Source organism: Stegodyphus dumicola, chromosome 2 (genome assembly GCF_044657685.1).
Source record: "Stegodyphus dumicola isolate Sdum_Otavi_A_Nest chromosome 2, ASM4465768v1".
NCBI lineage: Eukaryota > Metazoa > Arthropoda > Arachnida > Araneae > Eresidae > Stegodyphus > Stegodyphus dumicola.
Window position 1 is genome coordinate 29516095 of NC_140769.1, and position 8591 is coordinate 29524685.

Below are 8591 nucleotides of genomic sequence, written 5' to 3' on the forward strand. Positions count from 1 at the left end.
GCATGAGAAGCTAAAGGGCTGTCATGGAGCTCTTGCAGGATATTTAATCTAAGACTAGCTGGGATAACAGGTCGAAATTCGTTGTTGGAATTCGTAGTTTTTGTATAAAATAATAGACCATCTATAAGTTCGTAATGGGCTGCCCTATTTCTTATCGCCACAATATCTTGGTGGCTAAAATTTTCAGGATCCTTCAAATACTCATAAATACTTCGAAACTCAGGATCCTTACCCAGTTCGGTTATTACAGTTTCTCGGGAATTTATTGTACACGCTGTCAGCATTGCAACTTTTACGGTATTAACCTGTTCGTCTAATTTAATTCGTGACAGGGCATCTGCTACGATATTTTCCTTTCCGGGGGTATGCTTGATTACCAGATTATATTCTTGCAGCTTGAGTGCCCATCTTATTAACCTTGGGGATAATTTTTTTCCAGAGTACAATCTAGTTACCGCCGCATGATCAGAATATACTGTTATCGGCGCCTTTCCAAAATAGACTCGGAACTTTTGCACTGCTAACAGAACTGCAAATGCCTCTCTCTCGGTCGCGGAATAGTTTCTTTGTGTTTGATGTAAAGTTCGGCTAAAAAATGCCACTGGCTGCTGATTTTGCGAAAGTACCGCTCCTACCGCATAATCCGAAGCATCCGCTGAAATTTCTAAATTTTCATCCTTTTCAGGAAATTTCAACACAGGGGCTTGCGTTAATGCTTGTTTTAATTTTTCGAAAGCACTATTGGCTTCGGCCGTCCACGAGAATCTTGCCTTTTTCCTTTTTAATTTTAACAATGGCTCAGCGATAGCCGCAAAATCTTTTATAAAGGACCTATAATATGAACAAAGTCCTAGAAAAGAAGAGAGCTTCTTTGCCGTGTTTGGAGTCGGATACTTTTGTACAGCGATTATTTTTGATTCATCTGTCTCGATCCCTTTTTGCGATATTTTGTAACCTAAATATTTTAATTCAGGGGCTGCAAATTTGCATTTTTCGACATTATTTTTTAGACCGGCCTCATTTAATAAAGAAAACACCTGTCTTAAATCCTGTACATGTTGGTCTAGATTATCACTAGTAATAATGATATCGTCTAAATAGATAAATGTGGACTTTCCGAGAACAGGTCTTAACACAATGTCCATGCATCGCTGAAATGTTGCTGGGGCGCCTGAAAGGCCAAACGGCATTCGCAAAAATGCATAAGTGCCAGACTTGGTTATAAAAGCAGTCTTAGGCACGTCCTCAGGCCTGATCCCTATTTGAAAATAACCATTCGTTAAGTCTAAAGTTGTCATAAATTTGGTTGATTTTATGTTCCTTAAAATTTCTTCTATAATCGGTAACGGATATACCGGATATTTCGTTATGGAATTTAATTTACGGTAATCAATAGCGAATCTCCACCTTTTTGGATGCTCCAAAGGATAATCATTATTTTTCTTACATAAAACCACCGGACTAGCATAACTACTTGAGATAGGCGTTACGATCTTTTTACGTACCATATCGGTAATATGCCATTCTATAATTTTTTCCTTATTCTTATCATACCGGTATGGTTTTTGACGAACCGGCAATGCATCTCCGGTGTCAATACTATGGTTAGTAACCTGGGTAAATCCTGGAATATCACTAAATAAGGAAGCAAATTCACTTACCACTTGTCGGATTCTATCTTGCTCGTCATTAGGCAGGTGGTCAAGATTTAACCTCGGCGGTTCAACCTTTTCTACACGCACTGGTTTCATCGTCAGCTTAAGAGACGCTTCATTAAAATCCAGTGTAGCTTGTGCGTCTGAAAGAAAGTCTATTCCTAGTATTAAGTGTGCTTGCAAATTCTTTACTATAAAAAACATCACCTTTACTTGTTCGTCCTTGATACGGATGTACAAAGGTACTTTACCTACGCACTTACATTGTTCTCCTTGCGCCGCTAATACTGTTGTATTATCCGCATTATATATGCGGTATTTGCGAAAATACTTTCTAAAAAAGACTTCTGCCACACAGGAACACTGCGCGCCGGTATCCAGGAGTGCGGTGGCCGGGATATTATTTACCAAGACTTCAATCTTCGGAAGAGTTAAATTTTTCACCATTACTGTATTTAACTTGTAGGAAGAGGGGTTTTCGTGGCCTTCGGATTTCCGCACCCTCTCGTCAGCAGAAATCCGTTTTAGTTTAAATTATTTTTTCTTTCGGTGCTTTCCTTCTTTCTCCACCGGCCTTGAGACTTTTTTCCTGGGTTGCTATTGAACTGTCGACGTTCGCCGGCTGTTTTTGAATGCTCGGGTTTCCTTGCCCACTGATTCGCTTTTTCTCCGTAGCCATGTGCTTGAGTTTGCTGTAGTCTTGGCGTACCAAATTGGTTTCGCTGTTGATATTGGCGTCTTCTTTCGACGTCCGCCGTTCTTCTACTTTCAAACTGGATTGCTAGCTCAAATAATTTTTCCAGTGTAGTCGGATTTCTCAATTCAATAAAGTCTTGCACATGGGGTAGTAACCTCGGCAAAATCACTTGAATTATTTCAGGATCCGGACGGTTTCCATACAAGAGCTTGAAAACGTGAATTTTTCTTAAAATAAAACTCGAGAGGTTTTCCATTCTTTGTTGATATATACTGAAAAGTTCTGTTTCTAATTTCGCACGACCCCTTACAACAGGGAAGGCTTTTAGTAGGGCAGTCTTGAAATATTCGTAGGTATAGGTGGGACTTCCTGCTTGACCCAAGAGACTTCTGCCGATACATTTGAACCAGTTAAGCGCTTGGCCCCTCAAAGCGCTGGTAGCTAAGGTAACTTTTTGAAACTCGTGCACGGGGTAGAGCATGAAGTGGTCATCCAATTTTTCCAAAAAACTGGTTACCTGTGAGTTTCCATTAAACGTTGCTTCTGGTTTCATCGAAGCGCGCATGGTCTGGACAATATACCCAAATCCTTCCAGGGCGGCAGTTGGCATTTCTGGATTCTGAGCTGTTTCTGCAGGCAGCACAGGTTCTTCTTGAAACTCGGCCATGGTTATTCTTCGTCGGGCGCCACTATCAGGTTCAATGTTTCTTCTAACCTTCTTCGGAAACATACAATGACCTGACTAGAACAGAGAGCTTACTAAAGCTATGTTCACTAATTGTAGTAAGTAGACAGGATACAGACGAAGGGTATACAAAACCCTTTATTTTTTTCTTTATATACAATGACTTCCGTACTTCGGAATACAATGACCCTCCACTCGGGGTCTAACTTAAAAGATATCAAAATAAAACTAAACTCTAATTTAACTTTAGAATAAGATTGGCCTTATAATAACAGGAAGCGTATGTAGCACAGAGACTGTGAACACTACAATACGTTTAATTTATCAAGAGGATTAAAACCTCTGGCCTGGAAGGCAAAGTAGCAACTGCGTAACTTCTAAGGTAAGCGGCCTGCTTCGAACTCACGGCTTCCTCTCTTCTGCTTGGCAAAAAGGCCACACTTAAATACTTGGCGTTCGCCAGACAACTTTGCATAAACTCCTTCACGCTTATAATTCTGGCCGGAAGTAGAAAATAAGAAGTGATAGTAAAGATTTAAAATAAAATAAACGTTAGTAAAACTTAAGATCCTTACAATGTTACTTTCAGCTGTTGTGCATACTGTGCACAGATTGCAATATGTGGTCCACAACAACGGCAGCCACATTGAACCTCATTTGAATGCAAAATAAAAGGTAATTTCCGTATTGATTTGCATTTGTTAACACTCTATTTTCTATTACACAGCGCCAAATATTTCCCTAGCGGTGACATTTGGAACTAATTTGTTTTTTCGCGGAATCCTTCGTCCCCCGTCTTGTTTAATCTTCCTACAAAATGTGGCGTCATTTTCGAAAATAGATCGCGCTACAGAACACTGTGAGCACTGAGTTTAATTATGACCACCCGGTGCATATATATATATATATATATTGTTACGAAATGTTAAGGCGCGTTCAGGTAGCTTCCCAGCAAAGCAAGTTTAGGGTTGCCATAAAATGGCAAGGGAAGGCAGGGTTGCCACATCTGTCGAGAAATCGCCCATTTGGCGATATTTGGCGATCAAAAAGGTGGTATACCATGGACGGTTGGAGAACCTTCTGGAACGAATTCTTACCGGTTTAGCCCAGAATGTTCTCGAACACAAGCCGAGAGCTTTATAAACCCTGCAGCTCCGCAGTCAGGGAGAGTGTGCCTCGTCGAGAAGGCGAGTCAGAGTGCCATCATCAAGACTGCGAGATAGTTAGTCTCGTGTTAGGCAGTCCTGCGAACTCGATCGAGTTGACAGCCGGGCAGCGAGTGGGTCGTCGAGTGCACCAAAGGAGTCTCTTAGTGCATCGTCGAGAGAACGTGTTGCGCTCCGGGAACGACTGAACCAATAGTCGGGAGCTGTGCTCTGTGTGTCGTCGAGTGCATCGCGAGTTGTAGAGTGGAGAGTCTCGAGAGTACTTGGAGTTCCGAGACCGACCGAGCAGAGTCGGGAGCTGTACTCGGGTGCTTTGCAGTGAAGCCATCTCCATCGTTATTGCTTGACAGTATGAAGGCTGTGTCGCTGATTGTTTCAGCGTGTTTATAGTGATCTTCGACGGCTGTAAAAATGTTTTGGAGCTGTCCTGATTAATATTGCTAAATGAAAGTGTGTTTCGATACTTCATCAAGTGTCGTCGTTATTCACTCCAAATCCAAACGAACCCCGTACGAACGTAAACAACTGGTGTCAGAAGAAAAAAACATAACAATATATATTGTTGCGTGCGTACGATTTCGTTATGATACGAATGCACAAGTCCGATGAAAAACGAATAAAATTTATTATTATCACAACAAATAAAACAAAATGCTTAAATTTCCTCAAATATTCATACAATATCCCAATATCTGACAGTAGTTATGTTTTAAATTACCGAAAACGTTCAACAGAACTAATTCAAAATAGAGAAACATAGTTTATATAGAGAAATATAGTCCGATTTCACCGTGAATTCGTTACATTAAACAACAGCAATTTTCTAAACAAACTCATAAAACATCTACGAAATGAGAGGTTTTCCCTCCTTTTATAAGCTTTTCAATTCACGCACGAGCACATCCTGATATTTTCTCGAAAAGCAAAAGCATACAATTACGAGACATCTATTTATTAAATGCGCGTGCTCCTGCATTTTTAATTTTTCCGGCGTAGCTTTCTCTTTAAATAAGTCGCGTGCAGCATTGCACGGGAAAATGAAACAATTTAATAAAAATTCTATTAAAAAAAGCAGACCAAATAAATAAATACAAAATCCGTAACAATATAATGTAGTGTAAGTAAATAAATCACTACCACTAGAACATATTTTAGAAAATATTCAAATACATAAACTGAGATAAACTTATTGCAAATAAAACGTAAGGCATAAAAGAAATAAATTTTGATAGACAAATCTTGGGCTTAAGCAATAGAAACCAAATGGTGAAGGCGAACCTTTAAAAGTTGAAATACAGTGAAAAAATGGGTGATGTAACAATTATAAACTCATCCAATACACATCATCAGGGACAATATTAGAAGTGTTTCTTCTTGTTACATGTAGGAGTCCTCTAAAAGCGTTCCAATCATTTCCGGCAATTAAAAGTCTCTTGCATTTAAATTAACAATTGTTTAAGAAATTATCATTTATTTTTAAATTCCTACTATTAGCTCACACCATCCATATCGTATTCAAATTTTCAATCGTTGATAAAATACTTTTTATTCATCCACTCGAGTTCAAATGCATTTTTTAAACTTGTAGTGGATGACAGTTGATGTTAATATAGTTTTTTCACATTCCTGCTTGTTTATTCCTGTTTATCGGAGATTTAAAGATATGTTGTTTTTATTAAATATATTATATGACTTACAAATAATGACCGTTTATTAGGAATTCTCACGTGCTCTTATAATTAATTTTATAACAAATTATAAATAATAGTACATATGAAACCATTTTAGTAGACATTTATCCAATCATAAGCAGATACGATAATTTTCATATTCATTAATTTTTTTAAAGGTAATGACTTAGACATTTTAGATAATTTTTAGTTTTAGTTACTTTTTTCAAGCAAAGATATCGAATTTGGAAGAACAGATGAATTTAGGGGGATAGTAAAAAACTAGAATGATTAATTTTGAGGTCGCCAATTATTTCTTGAAGCATCCATCGTATTTGTTATATCTCGCATATGATGATCATCACATATATGTACAAAAAGAAACATAATAAGAGGCAAAATTAAAAGCAAATTTTTATACCCGTTCTGCGCTATAGCTGTACGATTGAAGTAAAATAGACTTAAAGATAAGTCTATATATATGTATCTTAAGTCTATATCTAAAGTCTATACTTAGAATCGTTAAGTCTATATATATGTAAGATGAAGATATGAAAGCCACACGTGTCATAGAACCACAGTGAGGTGAAACTGTGGTTCGATGACACGACATGAAAGATTTGATTATGAATGCGGCACAAACTTGCATTAAAATTTTCGGTGAAACAGGACTTTTCCCATGATTCACTGTGAACATAGAATAACAAACCCATGTAGACTTATTCATAATTAAAACTGGCCGAAGAATGTAATGATAGAAAACTTTTGGAGGCACTGATATAAGACCACTGAGACGTAGATGCGTAGAAATAATAATTGCGTAGATACTTGATGCTTAGAGCGTCTATCCATTTTGCAGAAGAAGCAGTCGAGCCCGATTAAATTTCTTTTTTTATTTAATTTTTCATTTTGTGGCCACAAGTCACTTAACACTCTACTCGTGCCTATTAAAGAACATTTAAAATGTTGATATTATTGCCATAGATGCGAATATAGCAGGGCATACATGATTGCAGAAAGACGTCTGGCCAAGAGGAAAGCACAAGCAAAAAGTGACGTATCAGTTCAGAGAAAGTAGGCAGGGTTTCAAAAGTTTCAGTTTTCAGTTTTCGTTTACAATTTGGTGATTGGTCAAGAGGCATATGCATTAAGGGTTAAGTAAGATCGCATGATTAATTTGAATGACGCAGTTTAGACTTAAGCGCTATTTTTAGGACAGATAGATGAAGTTCTCAAATGAAATAAAAGTATAAGAGGTTATAGTGAATTAAATGTAGAAGTTTGCTTTCATACCTTTATCTTACACATTCCCCTCTTTCAAAAAGAAAAAGGCGGATCGATAGAGAAGCCTTTTTGAGACAAAAAGAAGAAGAGTAGCAAAACATGAGAAATATAATAACATACAAATATATAACATACAAAATATGTTATAATATAATATATAACATGTTAATATTAATTATATAACAATATTAATTATATTAACATATTGTTACGAATTTGGTATTTAAAAAGCTAATGTTAGTTCAATTATAAATTAAATGGTTTTATTTCTCGCGCAGTGCAGCGCGTGACGAATATTAAAAGAAAGCTAAGCCGGAAAATTGAAAATACAAGAGCGCGTGCATTAAATAAATAAATATCTCTTTTTGATTTCGAGAAAGTACTGGAAAATTCTAGCGCGTGATTTTAAAATCTTATAAAAGGAGGAAAACATCTCAGTTTGTAGTAGTTGCTTAGTTTGTTGTTGTTTAAAAAAACTACTGTTGTTGATTGTAGCGAATTCGTAGATTAGCGTTCTTTAGCTGTTTTGAATTACGTTCTATTGGACATTTGAGTAGTTAAAAGAAAACTACTGTGAGATATTGTAATACTGCGTGATAATTTGAGAAAATTTAAGCATTTTTGTTGTGATAATAATAAATTTTTGTTCATTTTTTTTCATCGGACTTGTGCATTCATTTCATAACGAACCCGTACGCACGCAATAATTTTTGGTGTCAGAAGTGGGATTTGAATGCCAATAACAAGAGCGATGGAAGAACAATTCAGGCAAATGATGACTGCATTTGCTGCTTTCCAAGAAAAGATGGAAGGGGCCGTCAAATCCGTTAAGGAAGAAATGAAATTGGGCCAGGAATCCGTTAAGGAAGAAATGAAATTGGGCCAGGAATCCGTTAAGGACGAAATGAAAGCCGTTCAAGCTGGTCAAGAAAAGATTGAAGCATGTCAAGAAGAAATGAAAAGAGAAATTACCTGCATAATAGAAAATAAATTTGAAGCTATGGAAGGCAGAATTGACACAGTTGAAAATAAAGTTGGACAAATTGAAGAAAAAGTTTCTTTCGTAAAAGATCAAATTGAAGAAAGAGTTTCTTCGGTGAAAGAAGAAATAGAAAAAAAAGTTTCTTCTGTAAAAGAACATATAGAAGGGAGAGTTTCTGCTGTGGAGGAACGAATTGAAGGAAGAGTTTGTGCCGTCCAACACCAAGTCGAACAACAAATTGATGAGAGAGTTTCTGCAGTTGCCAAAGAAATGGAAACGTTAAAGAAATTCGTAGCGACGGCAGGGAGCAAGAATGATGATTTTAAATTCTTACCGATGCCTGCTCGTCCATTTCTGAAGCTATCCACATATGATGGGAAGACATCCTGGCAAGTGTACAAGACCCAGTTTTCTATCGTTGCGGATGCGAATGGATGGGATTCCCAAGCTAA